Genomic DNA, 15,886 nt, shown 5'->3' with positions numbered 1-15,886 from the left:
AGTAATGCATATTATGTATAGTAGCTCTCTCTCTCTCATCTCCAAGTATTCCTCTTGAAACAATCCTGTCGGATTTCGTATATTTCCAGTAATACCACATAGTATATTTCCCTAGGAATCCTATAGGAATTCTAGTGGTGGCGTGATCAAAACGCCCTGTAGTCAATACTATGTTACGATGATGCAGAACCGTGTGAGTTCTAGATGTTAATCCAGGGTACTGTACTGTGGGTTACGTTTTTGTGTAAATCCCGTCGTGGGAACTCAGCGCTCATAAGAAGCGGCAGCGCGGGATCCGTCAACGGGTTATTACACTTCCTGTTAAAAGGCAAGTTCAAAGAAGGAGAGACCACGCTTCAAAAAACACCCCAAAAACAATAGTACTCTGGTATTAAAAATGGTAAACAAAATGCGTCCTTCACAAATATACATAGTGAAATAAAATCTATCATCTCCAAAAACCTTTCAGAAAAGTATATATGGATTTTTTTGGAAGATTCTAGAGTAGTCCTGCATGCTGTAGACAGTACTATACACATCTACAATTAAGATGAAGACGCTGATTTTTCTGTTTTAATTGATCACATGCACTGCCCTGATCAAGGACATTGGGAAAATATCTATATTTTTTAAATAAATGATTTATGAATCACATCATGTCATCAGGTTGAGTTTTTATCATATTTATTTTTTCAGGAGCTCAAGCCTTTTTTTGATTAAACACAAATATTCAATATTCAAATATCTGTTGTTTCTTTGTTGTTTCGACTCAGATGACAGAAATCATTAAATAAGTACATACGTTTTTCTTGAATTGTATTTTATTTTTGTCATATATTTTCTACATCTTTTATTTCAAAATATTTATGTTAAAATAATAATTTCACAATACATACATTGTGAGACAAACAATTCATGTATATTCCATATTAAAAAAGAGGATTTTATTTATTTTCTATTTTCTGTCAGATGGACAACTGAATAAAAGTTGAAGGGTGACAAATTGGACTTTTAGTGTTGGAGATAACACAGTCCCACAGCTTCACGCAGCGAGTTGATCCAAACTCCGGACTCCTTTCCTTCTCTAGACAGCAGAATAAATAAAGCTCTCCCTGCTCGCTCACCCGCTCCATTCATTCGTTATCATTCCGCCTCCTTTTGTCAATTACCGAGATTTGGGGCCGCGCTTGACGAGGTGCTGGCCTGTCCGCTGGGATTAGAATTAGGATTAGGAGGCTGGAGCTGGAGCCGGAGCCGCGGCTGGTGCTGCCCGTGGCTGCGCTGGTGCGACGCTCGTTCACGCAGAGTGGAGATAGCAATCGCAACGGTTGTCACATCCGTGGAGATCCCCCAAACTTTTTAGGAACGTCATTATTATTGTTTTTGTTATTATTATTAATGTTGTTGTTGTTGTTGTTGCTGTTATTGTTGTTATTGTTGTTATTGTTATTAGTGGTCCAGCACGCTGGGCTCGATCCCCTCTTTATATTGTTCAGGGAAAATCCTCTATATTTTTAAATCGAAAACTGTTTGAAACAGAAGAACGGCAAAAGCAACAAACATGGTGTGTGTCTCGTTTACACCTCGTGGTTGAAGTTTTATCCAAATCGTTCCACATACCGAATAGAAATTTGTGGAAAAACCAAACAACTTTGAACCCAAATCTCCAGCTGGTCCTGCTGGACCGACATGCCACTGTTCATAAACAAAATGAACGAGATGAGATTTAAGGTAAGATGCTTTATGACGTCATCATACTGTTCATACTAAAATGTGCAGGTTCTGGTTCATTATGTACATTCACACCGTGTCCAGTGTGCGGTGTGGACTCCGTCGCTCTGTAGTGGTTAGAGATTACAAACTATATGGTTACATCTATTTATATGTACCTCCTGATCTGGTAGATGTCTGTGGATCTGTTAGATTGATAGTTTATCTCTTTAATCCCCATTACTTTGCCGGATTAATGAAAAATATGAAAAAAAAAAAGTAGTCCACAAAAACTCACAACCACCTCGACTCGAATCCACTCAAGTGTGCAAGTAAGTGATGCGTTCAAGATCCTTTGAGCCATCGGAAAAATAGAAGCCGTGCAATGATAAATACTCATAGAAATACCGATTTTCATATTTCATGCAGGTTAAATGTATTGAAAATGTAATTCAAATGTAATTCACGAAAGAAGTCACCAGTAAAACTACGTAAGTTGGACTACTATCACAAGTCTCCATGAACACGTAAACCTGCATAAATACGTCATCATTGACGCCAACAAGACACATGTACTTACACACAACAAGGTAAGTTATAACAATGACACAGTTTGGTTTAAAATGAAAAATAAACTGTTGTTTCAAAGAAGTAATAAGTAATAAGTAATAAGTTAATAAGTTAATTATATAAACAAGCAGACGCAATTCCATGTTGATTGGTCCATATGTAAGTGCACAATGTTTGTAACTTTTGTAACTCGAGATGCATTTCACAGAAACCAAAAAACTGTAATACGTACCTAAAACAAATAAACTAAACCTGTTTATTGCTGCCTCCAGCTATATTTATTATGATTATTGTAGTTGTTGTTTTTTTTTTATTATTGTTGCAATTGTTATTATTGTTGTTATTGTTATTAATGTTCATATATTATGGTCATTATTGTTATTAATATTATTATTAATAATTATTGTTTTTATTATCAAGTTGTATTTTTATTATTATTGTTATTATAACCTATCCTGTGCATAAGATCACATTGTATATATGTATATTTTATGTATTTGACCATTCTTGTTTTTTTTTTTTTGGTCTATTAATGGATATTTGGATATTTATATATTTTTATTTGTTTTGCTAATCGTCTGTAGACACTCACAAATAACCACCGTGCCACATTTCCAGTACATGTCAATGCACCCGGCGAAATAAAATCCTTGTGACTATTTTACTTTATTTATTTTCTGTCAGGACGGTAAAGTCAAGTGTTGCCGTCCCCTGGAGTGACAAACCATCGCGGGAGATTTATCTGGAGATCTGGGAGGAAAATGATTGAGTTGTAGAAGAGTCGCCATCGCTCAGGAACAAAATGGCAGCAGTTAGCGTCTTTTGAGCTTTCCAAGGCTTTAATTTGAATAAAAGTGACGGATTCTGCGATGGGAGACTGACACCTGGGTTGGAAATCTTCACCAAAGTTTCTCCGCCGGAGGAGGACCGGCTGCTGCGGGCGACACCTTGTCCTGCATTGTTGGGTTTATCGTCGGTGCCGACACCAGACTCGAGGTCTTCACCGGCCCCGAAATTCAGACCCGAACCCAGTTGGACCCGAGACCTTTGTCCCCGTGATCCGATTGGAAACGATAATTAATAAAAAAAAATAGAAAGAAAAAAATGGCTCTGATCCATTTTTCCCTAGATATGACAGAACCAACCCGGGGCATGTCCCAGGCGATGGTAACATGTGGACCCTCCAACATCGTCGCGGGAAGTCGGGTTGTGGTCGACCCGGGAAGACCGCCACACCACAACACCACTGCTCTGTGGTTTGGTTGTTTATTATTGGTGCTGCATCTTGACTTCTACTGTGGATGAAGTCTGTGGATCTATAACTGGATCTATATCTATAACTGGATCTATAATTTGACCTATATCTATAATTGGATTTATATCTATAATTGGATCTATATCTATAACTGGATCCATAATTGGATCTACATCTATAACTGGACTTATTTCTATAACTAGATCTATATATATAACTGGATTTATACTTGGATCTATATCTATAACTGGATATATGACTCGATCTATAACTGGATCTATATCTATAACTGGATATATATTTACAACTGGATATATATCTATAACTGGATATATATCTATTGCTCAATGAATAACTGGATCTATAACTGTATCTGTATCTATTCCTGGATCTATATAACTGGATCTAACTGGATCTATATACATAACTGGATCTATAACTGGATGTATAACAATCTATAAGTGGATGAATAATGATCTATAACTGGATGAATAACTATCTATAACTGGATGAATAACATGATCTATTACTATCTATAACTGGGTCAATTAATCTATCCATAACTGGATCTATAACTGTATCTATGACTAGATGCATATTTGTATGTATAACTGGATTTATGCCTAGATGAAAAAATGGATATATAACTGGATGAATAACTAACTATAACTGGATCTATAACTGGATGAATAACAATCTATAAGTGTATGAATAATGATCTAGAACTGGATGAATAACATGATTTATAACTATCTACAACTGGATGAATTACTGTATCCATAACTGGATCTGACTATCTATAACTTGATGAATAACTAAATCTATAACTGGATCCATAACTAGATCTATAACTGCATGAATAACTGGATCTATAACTATGAAGAACTATAACTGGATCTATAACTGGATCTATAACTGGATGTATAACAATCTATAAGTGGATGAATAATGATCTATAACTGGATGAATAACTATCTATAACTGGATGAATAACATGATCTATTACTATCTATAACTGGGTCAATTAATCTATCCATAACTGGATCTATAACTGTATCTATGACTAGATGCATATTTGTATGTATAACTGGATTTATGCCTAGATGAAAAAATGGATATATAACTGGATGAATAACTAACTATAACTGGATCTATAACTGGATGAATAACAATCTATAAGTGTATGAATAATGATCTAGAACTGGATGAATAACATGATTTATAACTATCTACAACTGGATGAATTACTGTATCCATAACTGGATCTGACTATCTATAACTTGATGAATAACTAAATCTATAACTGGATCCATAACTAGATCTATAACTGCATGAATAACTGGATCTATAACTATGAAGAACTATAACTGGATCTATAACTGGATCTATAACCAACTTGATCTATAACTAGATCTATATCTACTAGTAACTATATAAAACTTGATCTCTATCTATGACTGCATCTTTAATTGGATCTATAAGTGTATCCATTGCTGTATCTAAAAGTAGATATATGACTTGATGAATTACTGGATCATTAACCGGTAATATAACTAACTGGATCTATAACTAGATTTATGACTGGATGAATAACTGTATCTAATACTGTCTATAACTATATCTATAACTGTATCCATAACTGGATGAATAACTGTATCTAATACTGTCTATAACTATATCTATAACTGTATCCATAACTGGATGAATAACTGTATCTATAACTGTCTATAACTATATCTATAACTGTATCCATAACTGGATGAATAACTGGATCTATAACTGTCTATAACTATATCTATAACTGTATCCATAACTGGATGAATAACTGGATCTATAACTGTCTATAACTATATCTATAACTGTATCCATAACTGGATGAATAACTGTATCTAATACTGTCTATAACTATATCCATAACTGTATCCATAACTGGATGAATAACTGGCTCTATAACTGTCTATAACTGTACCCATAACTGTATCCATAACTGGATGACTAACTGGATCTATAACTGTCTATAACTATATCTATAACTGTATCCATAACTGGATGAATAACTGGATCTATAACTGGATATATAGCTAGATCTATGACTGGATGAATCTATTACTGGATCTATAACTGGATGGATACTAGTGGTATGAATTTTGAGTGGTTGGAAGATTATTCTTTCGCCTGTAGCCTTTGTTGTTCTGTATCCTCTCTTAATGCACCGCTGCTGAGTCATCCACTATTTAAGTCAATGAATTAATTAATATAATATAATATATATGCATATACTTATACAGACACACTGATCAGCCACAACATTAAAACCACCGACAGGACTGGACCATGGAGCAATGGAAGAAGAAGAAGAAGAAGAATCTTTAATTGTCACACAGCACACCACACTACAACACATGCACGCACACACACACACACACACACACACACACATACACACGCTTTGGATGGTGGCCGGTGAAATGAGGCCTCTGCATTTAACCCATCCTGGCTTTTTAGTCTTTTTTTGCTGTCTGCCCTCACTGAAAGCTCACGCATGATGCGTGTAATCAAGTTTTTTGTTTTTTTTTTAATCATTTTATTATAAATGTCCACGGGCAAAGTAGAAACTCTGATAATAATCGAATACCATCTATATAGAAGTATTAAATCTAAATGTAAATCCCTGCAGTAGGCGGAAACTGATCCTCACTCACAGCAGAAATCAAGGCTTAGCGTTACTTTTCCCGTATGCTGTGTGTGTGTGTGTGTATGTATGTATATATATATATATATATATATATATATATATATTTGTCCGCCCACATCCATAAAATCACCTACAAAATGCTCTGAACAAAATGCTCATACTTCATTGAACTCACTCCTTTATTCACTTTTCTTCCTCCGCATCTTCAACCAATTAGCTGCGTGCGTTAATCCCTGACCTGCACTAGAGTACGTTCCTCATCATCAATGTCCTGGATTGCTGTGTGTGTGTGTGTGTGTGTGTGTGTGTGTGTGTGTGTGTGTATGTATGTATGTGTGTGTGTGTGTGTCTATGTATGTATGTGTGTGTGTGTAAAATATATATATATATATATATATATATATATATATATATATATATATATATATATATATATATATATTTGTCCGCCCACATCAATAAAATCACCTATTCACAAAATGCTCTGAACAAAATGCCCATACTTCATTGAACTCACTCCTTTATTCACCTTTCTTCCTCCGCATCTTCAACCAATTAGCTGCGTGCGTTAATCCCTGACCTGCACTAGAGTACGTTCCTCATCATCAATGTCCTGGATTGCTGTGTGTGTGTGTGTGTGTGCGCGTGTGTGTGTGTGCACGTGCACGGAGCAAGTGAGTACGAGGGAACAGAAAAAAAAGTGAAATGTTTTGGACGTGATGAAGGAAAGTAAATTGAAAAATGGCGCAGTGTTGGATCAGTTCAGTCCATGTTGACAACAGTTAGATTCGCTGTAGTTGACCTTCTATTTTAATGTTTTCTAGAAGGGTCTCTATATGGGGTCTGAGGACCTACCAGGGGGTCCTTGGGGAGGTCCCCTGCAAAACGTTAGAGTTCGATAGATACTTTATTCCTCTGTCCGTTTACTTTCCGTTCATTTCCTATTCTGAAACAAAATTTGGAAAACGAAAAAGGCTCTTGTTCATTCTGGTAGTTTGCGACAGAGTTAAAAAAAATCAAAATGGAGTCGCTTTCCATAAATTATTGTCCTCGATCGAGAAACTGTGTTGTGTTCTGATCTCAGAGTTTTATACAACCTGTCAAACACGAGGAATCCAAAAACCACAAATCCAAAATGCAATAATCTGGTGATTTTGACTTTTTCTTGTTCTCAGGAAGTGAACCGGAAGCAGTCTGCATGTTTTCGGGTTTGGGCTCCAGACGGATCAGGTGCAGGACGCGACAATGACTCTCTTGAGCCCTCTAAAACATTTATTATATTGATGCTGAAAATGATTTACATCTGCAAAAATGTCCTCAAAAGTCAGTGTGTGTTACTAACAATGAGTGTTGGAACATCAAAACAGATCTAGGAGCTGCGTAGTTGTTTGGAAACCTTTTGCTGAAGGTTTATGTTTAAGTGACGATTGTCAGCTTATTTTCTGGCGTGTATCTAATTACGTTTCATTGTCATATATCAACCTGTTTAGAATTGTTTTTAGATAACACCAAACAAAGCCACAACACTGACAAATTAAGATGAGGTGTTTCAAAATACATTTTTTTCAACTTTTTTAAACATAGAACAGAAAACAGAACAGAATCGTAGTTATAACGTCTGTTGCGCTTACTCCTGTCGTTGCCAGAGGTCCCGGGGCCCCACGGGGATGTAAGGGGGACCCCGCTTTTTTCTGGCCTGTCTCGGGTGGCGGGGGCGGGGCGGTGCTCCTGGGGAGTGCCTGCAGCTGGCGTCTGTGTGTTGGTTTGAGGCGTGGTTGCGGGGGGTGTGGGCTTTAGGTTCGGGTCTTGGCCCCGTGGTTGACCAGACCAGGGGCCTGATGGGGCGTGGAGCTGCATGGCGGAGCCGCATGGGGGAGGCGCATGGCGGGCCGCTCTGCACCCGTGGTTGGTCGATGTACGTTGGGTGCCTGCAGGTATGGGAGGTGGGCGTGCTATGGCGCAGTCAGGTCTGGGGGGGATCCATCTGGCGCTTCCCTGCCTGCCGCGCCCCTGCGTTGATCTGGTTGCGCTTCACCTATCTCTTCCAGCGCCAAAAATAATACCCAGTACAAACACCACACAATAGGCCTAGGGCTTGTGGGATGGATGGGGTGCGAGTTATGTGGGTGGGGATGTGGCGGGCGGATGCTATCTTGCCCGTCACGCTCCTGCCCTGATGTGCTTCTTGTCCGTCTCAAAATTTTAATCCCGCTCATATTGGCTTAGAACACTCGCACACCAATCGTATTCCGAGCAACAGACCATGTTCTGGGGGGCAGGAGGGGTGCAAGTGATTCAGGTTTCGACTTGCTTGGCCCCCGCACTCCCACACCCTGTAATTGCCAACAGCACATATTGAGTACTGGGATTTTCCGGGGTGGCGGGTCACTGGTGGGTCAGTGTGGGGGAATGGTTGGCCGGGGGGTGACCGAATGGGCCCCCTAGATGCTGGGCTGGAGTCCTGGTGGCTTAAGGCGTGTTGTGACCTGGCGGCTCTTCGGAGAGCCCAGCTGGGTGCCTTCCTGGGCCCCTGGGGGCTGCTTGCTGTTGTGGGTGTCGGTTCGGGTGCGGGGGGGCGGCTGTTGGCTGTCGGCCTTTGCTTCTGCTGCGTGGCTTCTCTGCGGGGGGTGCCCCATGTGCCGGGGTTGGTGGAGGTGCTGGCTTCGGAAGGGGGGGGGCTAGATCCTGGTGCCCTGCGCTGAGCACACACTGCTACGTAGATAGGCGCTCGGGATTCGCAGCTGGGTGGGTCGTCTAGTTGGCGGCAAGGGGCGGGCCTCGCCCTTGCATGGGGCGTTGGTGTGCATGGGGGTCCCGCCGGCTCGCCTGCGGGGCGGGATCTTCGGGCCGGGTGTAGGTCTGTCAGTGAGGAACCTGGCTCTGGCTCTGTGGTCTGTGCCTGGTGCCCGCGGCCTGGCTGCAGCTGCGTCTTGTGCCTGCACTTGGGGTGGGTCCTTGTGCTCCCTGGAACTGGGTCATGTTCCTCGGGGCCAGGCGTGGGGGTTGTTTTGCAGGCCTCAGGCCTCACTGTGGGCCGGGGATCTTCTGTGGCTTCAGGGCGAGGTTCTCGAGGCTTTCCTGCAGCCGTGGGGTGTTTATGCAGCTGCGGAGCTCGGGGTAGGGGGGGCTTTGGGGCCCTTTCTGCTGCTTGGCGGCGCCAGGACATAATACCGACCTGATACACCAGAACCAAAAAGTCCTGTACACTCAACGGTGGACACCTCACACACACACACACCACCAACACCTGCTTTGAACGCACCCCAGCACCCTCCTGATTACATCCCTGTCCTTTCCTCCCTCATTTACTGCCATAACTATGACAGGAAGAGGCCCGTGCCCAATTGCTGTTACAGTTTTCCTGGACCTGATTAACTCTGTATTTTTGTATGTTGTCGTCCGATGTTTATGTTTTCCGTGCAAATGTTTAATTGTGTCACCCGTGGTGAATCTCAACCCTCTTGGAGTAGTGATTATTTGTTTATAGATGAAAACATAGCAAAATAGTTCTCCAAAGAAGGGGATTGGTGGCGGTTCTGTTTAACAAAAAACTGTGCAGGACGTCCACAGGACAGAGTTATTGCAGCAGTTCTTGATGATTTAAGAATGAATAAAGAGTTGAATTGCAGGTTGACAAGTTGAACTCTACTTGGAGATTAACTCTGTCCTAGATGCAATAGCCTACAAGTACTCACTCTGTTGTATGCCCAGCATGCTGACAGCACAGGTTAAAAAAAAGAAAAGAAAAGAAAACAGAACAGTATATATGTATGAATCAATATTACAATTGGACATATTTTGGGAATGCATATCAAACACACACACATATTCACACACACACACACACACACACACACACACACACACACACACACACACACACACACACACACACACATACACACACAAACACACACAGTTCCTGCTCCCTTGGCGATGTCTTCCGTCATGGCATGATAAAACAAAAAGTTCTTATTTGAAAAACAGCAGTTTGGTATCTTGTGCCATACACCTGGTATAACTACAGAACTACTCATCTGACTGTATTACGTCATCCATTGTCCTAAAAGGCATCGGCAGTATACAATATGTGCATGCGTAATGCACTACAGGTGCACAGTACACACAGTAACACCAACACTATTATTTTTGTTTATTCATTTTTATTTTCGGGTCACAAACACAGGACTGTAAAAAAAAAAAAAAAAAAAAAAAAAAAGAAATGTCACATAATAATAATAATAATAATAATAATAATAATAATAATAATTATTATTATTATTATTATTATTATTGTTATTATTTTTTTTTATTTTTTTTTGTCAAGCAATACAAAATAAATGGCAATACACAATAAACATGATAATTAGCTGAAAAATAATATGTAATATACACAATAAAGGAAAAAAATATACTGGAAAATGTGGTAAATATACCACAAAAAAAGACCAAAGAATGAACAAAACTAAAAAATGAACCTTATAAATAAACAAGACAGTTTCCTCCTTAGAAGTTTGCTCCAACTTGAATTTTTAGACGCTGGAGATCCTGACCAGTTCACTTCCACTAAGGGTTTTTGACGCTCAAGATATTGACCAGTTTGCTCCCAGTAAAGGTTTTAGACGCTGGAGATCCTGACCAATTTGCTCCAGCTAAGGGTTTTAGAGGCTGGAGATCCTGACCAGTTCACTCCCACTACAGGTTTCATATACTGGAGATCCTGACCAGTTCACTCCCACTATGGGTTTTAGACTGTGGAGATCCTGACCAGTTTGCTCCCACTAAGGGTTTTAGAAGCTGGAGAATCCTGACCAGCTCGCTCCCACTAAGTGTTTTAGACTATGGAGATCCTGACCAGTTCGCTCCCACTATGGGTTTTTGACGCTGGAGAATACTGACGAGTTCACTCCCACTAATGGTTTTAGAGGCTGGAGATCCTGACCAATTTGCTCTAGCAAAGGGTTTTGGAGGCTGGAGATCTGGACCAGTTTGCTCCCACTAAGGGTTACTGACTGACTGGCTCGCACTGGCTTGGCCCACCCAGGTGGTTCCACTCTGTGCTGTGTGTGGGTAGTGTCACTGCCAGGCCAGTGTAATGTCCCTCGCAGCTTCCCTTCTTGATCAGGAGCTGCAAATAAACAGCTGAAGCCTCCGTGGCCATGTTGCTCCCGTCAGGCCGGCGCCCTTAAGCCACAAATGGCCCCATTTACATAGTTTTAGGTTGTTTTTTTTCTCGCCCGTAGTGTATGTGCTTGCGTAGCCACTGTAAACGAAATGAGCGCATTCAGTTCTCATTAGGCTCAACTCGGTGCAGTTTGCAGGGACTCCAGCCGTTAAAGAGTGGTTTATCTTTGCCTGCAGTGTAATAACAATGACGATTAAGCTCAGTTTGATGAAGCCGACTCAAACGTCTGCTGGCACCTTCATATTAAGGCAGAGTTTGTCCACATTTTTCCAATGAAATATTGCCCCAGCACTATACCACTGTGCTGTTAACCATTCAAATTCTCACAAAATGTCACAAACCCAAATAACCGTGATTATTGTTATTATGTCCTAATAGTTACCGATGCAAGACTCACAAACGATTTGTTCGAAGAGGACACAATCTTGAACAAAATCGAAAATCTTCCTGACGACAAAGCTGAAGTCTACAAATCTGCCCAAAATAACAATTATTCGGTCACACAATTTCAAAGAGTGGGCGTTCAAGGGTAACGACTTTTTACCGAGCGACTCGTCAAGAACCCAACCTCAAAAAAAGAGTCGAACCTTTCATCGTCACCGGTACCGATGGTCGCCACATTCAGAACGAAACTGGAGCTTGTTCTGGTGAACGCGGCGCTGCGGCTTTAATAAGGAATCGGTGCAGGCCTTGCGACTTGGATCCGGCCGCACGAGAGCTCATTTCCATTGTGAGCGTATTTTAAGAGGAATTCAAAACGGTTTTCGCGTCACACCCGGCGAGCTCTCGTGCCACAGTAGTGGTTGGAAGACGCTGCGCTTAGGAGTCACCATTTTGGAAGCATTAACAAAATGACGTCCGACCGGTGTTTATGTTTTATTTATTTTTATTTTTTTTTAACAAACTCCATCAATCATCATCAACCTCGTCCGTGCTTGGATTTGCTGTCGCTGCCTTGTTAACAAATGCCGTCCCCAGGGCTTTGCAGGTTTCCTAATGCAATCAACCTGAAGTGAAAAGTAATGTCGGGGTGTCAAGCCGCTGCCCTTCTGGCAGTCATTCTCCGCCGGGCTCTCCACCAATTGATGCTTTCTTTTCTTTTTGAGGTTTTTTTTTTAAATTGAACGCCGGGTAAATGGTAGCGCCATCACGTCATCCTCGCGTCCAGCGGAGGAGATTTTCATTTGTTATTATTATTTTCTGGGGCTTTTCACGGCGACTCACGTGAGGCTGCAGTGCAGTGCGAGGTGTCCGGCCTGAGCGAAAACACCGAACACACCAGAGAATCACAGGCTGTGGAGTGGAAGAGGGAGGACTGGTCGCTTTTCCCCTACGTGCCCTCCTTGCTCCACTGAACCGCGTCCAATTCGTCCATCGCTTTGCAGAATACTTGGAGCCCTTGTGGTGGTGCTTGGCGGAGGTTGGTCGTTCCTCCTACAGTAGTTCAGTGCTCTTTCAACCTCCGCTGTGCTGTGAGAGCTCACCAGGTGCGCCGTGACAATGTTCCAAAAATCCACTTCAAACACATAATAGAAATGAACCCCCTGTGTTGCAAGATCAAAATTGCAGGGCTGCACAAACTCATCTACCTCATCAGTTCCGGCAGAGCAGCAGCTCCGTGTTCATCAGAACAAGCTGAAGGTTCACTCTGAAAGTGATAACTATTAGTGGTGATGAAGTGTTCAGTGTTGGTTTGCGATTCGGTTCATGAGGAGTCGCTCGGTAAAAAGAGTAGTTTGAATTGCCCGACTCGTCTGCATTCATGGGGTTGAGTCGGTGTGGGGCGCGGCGAGCGAGGGAGGTCTACCTGAACCATGAGGGAGTCAGGAGAGTCCGCTCGGCTCTGTGTTGTGAATGGAATTGTCAAAAGAATCCTTGAATGCGGTTAGAGTTCTTTATTTTGGTGGAATGCACAGTTCAAGTCAGTCAAATTCGATGTGATGTATGTCAAATGCCTTGACCTTTTCTTTTTTGTGCCTAATTTTTATTTGGACCTCCGTAATTATTTTCAGTTAGTGAGTTGAACATTCTCCCGCTTGCCCATTGTTTTGCCGGTGTGACTGCTGGCTCATTGTAAAGACGTTTGCTATATGAACAAATCGTTTGCGAGTCATGCATCACAAACTACCAGTAGGCCATAATATGGAGAAGCACAGTTCTATGATTTTTTTTTTTTGTTTTTTATGGTTAACAGGACAGTGGTATAGTACAACGTGTGCCATGGCGACTACATCCCTGATTGGCAGCATCTTGGCACGACGGAGGCGTAAAAAGCAAAAACTCCTTCTCCGCCCTCAACAGTCTCCACCTGCCGCTTCTTTCCTGCGCGCTCTCCCCGGTGGGCGCTAATCGACACGTCCCCTCGTTAATTACAGAGGTGACGTGACGTGTACCCATAGAGATGTGGGTGACTCTGCATGGAGGACACATCCTCCATCTTCCTCCGTCGTGCGGCGGTGACAGCGCCGTGTCCTCTCCATCGCCAGTGATTAAAGATCTTGTCATGTTACATCTTTCGGGCCAATAATTAAAAGGGAAACATAAAGCGGGGCCTAATGAACCGCAGCACGAATGATTATTTCATCAATAAATACATAGCGCTGCCCCCGCTGCACGTTGGGGATTTGGAAATCAGCGCACGGGGCCAAATCAGTTATCAGAAGCAAGCGCTTTCAATTAATTGCAACCAGTGTGTTGTGGTAATCAGGTTGATTACCATGTGGATCCTTAAAACACGGCTGGAAACAATGAGGGGAAGGTTCTCAAAGCAACTCTAAAATATTTCAAAGGCACTTTGGCGATAAAAATCGATTTGAGTCCCCTTGTCGCAAATGAACAAATAAAGTGGAATTTATCGTCAAATGTCCATCAAATCAGAAACTGTCTCAGTCGGTTTTTGACAAAAGATATCAGTTTAATTTTGTTCAATGTAGAGGAGTTTCATTTCAAACAGCTTTGAGGTTTGTAAATGATTTGAAAACTTGCCGTGTGTTATGAGGATCCTAGCCCTGACTTTGATCCAAATCTGAAAAATGAGTATAATATTAACCTGTTCTTTTATCAAATTTTATTTTTATCGGATTTCATTTTTGGTTGTTTATCAACACTTTTGCCCAATCGCCTAATATTACTTTTGCTATTACTATTTAAAGCATTTTCAGTTGAATGTTGTCTGTGAAAAGTTCTGCACAAATAAAGTTAGTTAAATAAATATATTCTTATGATTATTGTTATTTATTTACTTAATTATTATTTACTTATTTATAAAAAAAATACATGTTATCATAATCATATTTGTATTTTAATAACTAAATTTTAAATAGTAATATTATTATTATTATTAATATTAGGGGTCCAGCCCGTAGCCCACTATCTGGAAAACCAACTTCGGCATAACACACAAACACCGTGGATGTCTTGTTTGAACTGCTATCTAACAAGGATCTTGTGGTTCAAGTTTCATTCAAATCGATCCACATACGGAGCACATATATAAGCGAAAAACCAAACAACTTTGACCCAAAATATTCAGCTGGTCTTGGTTAACTGACACGTCACACGTCTGGTTTGAAAATGAATGTTGTGAGATTTACAGTAGGACGCTTTATGACATCATCATATTATTTACTATAAATGTGCAGGTTCCCATTGAGAATGTTCTCAGTTGGACCGTGTCCAGTGTGCAGCGTGGACTCGGTCACTCTGTCGTATTTAGACGTTACCTAACTGTCAATTTACGTGTATATTTAAATAGCTTCTTACCTGGTAGGTGGCAGTAGATCTGTTGGATTGAAATTTTAAATCTGTGGTCCACATTACTTTGCCAAATGAAAATAATCCTTGAAATGTCGTCGACGCGTCCCTCAAACACTAAAATGTGTGCCTCAGTTGTGCCTTCAAAAACGTGGTGTCGGAAAAATAGAAGTCATGCAATGCTTATTACCCACAGAAATATCACAAGGTCTGTCGTTTTTCATGGAAACGGAACCTAGTGAAAATGTAATACAACTAAAAAACTCAACTCAACTTTACAAAAGTTATAACAATTACAACATATAGTTTCAAATAAAAAATAAAATACTTTTTGTTGGTAATAATAGTCACATATAAACATTGTCCTATATCTACGTTTCAAAATTTCACTTTCTAAAAATTGTGTTCTTGAGTTAAAAAACTGCATCAAGTATATCACAATGTTGATAAACACTGTTTACTTTGAACATTTTATACAATTCGTCTATTTCTCATTTATTCAATTTTTTTAAGATTGCCATTTTAAAAAGCATTTATTGATTATTTGACGTGTGATCTTCACAAATACTGTGATATTTGTTAATTTGTTTTGTATAGCTGTTTTGGACAACTGTTTGATAGAACAATTATCTGACTTTTTTTTTCGTTTGTTGTACAAATTTACGAATTAATCTATTTTTCAATTACAAACAATTTCAAAACTACAAACTCAGCAATT

The sequence above is a fragment of the Zeus faber genome, assembly GCF_960531495.2.
Source record: "Zeus faber genome assembly, chromosome: 10".
Taxonomy (NCBI): domain Eukaryota; kingdom Metazoa; phylum Chordata; class Actinopteri; order Zeiformes; family Zeidae; genus Zeus; species Zeus faber.
This window is presented reverse-complemented; position numbering follows the sequence as displayed.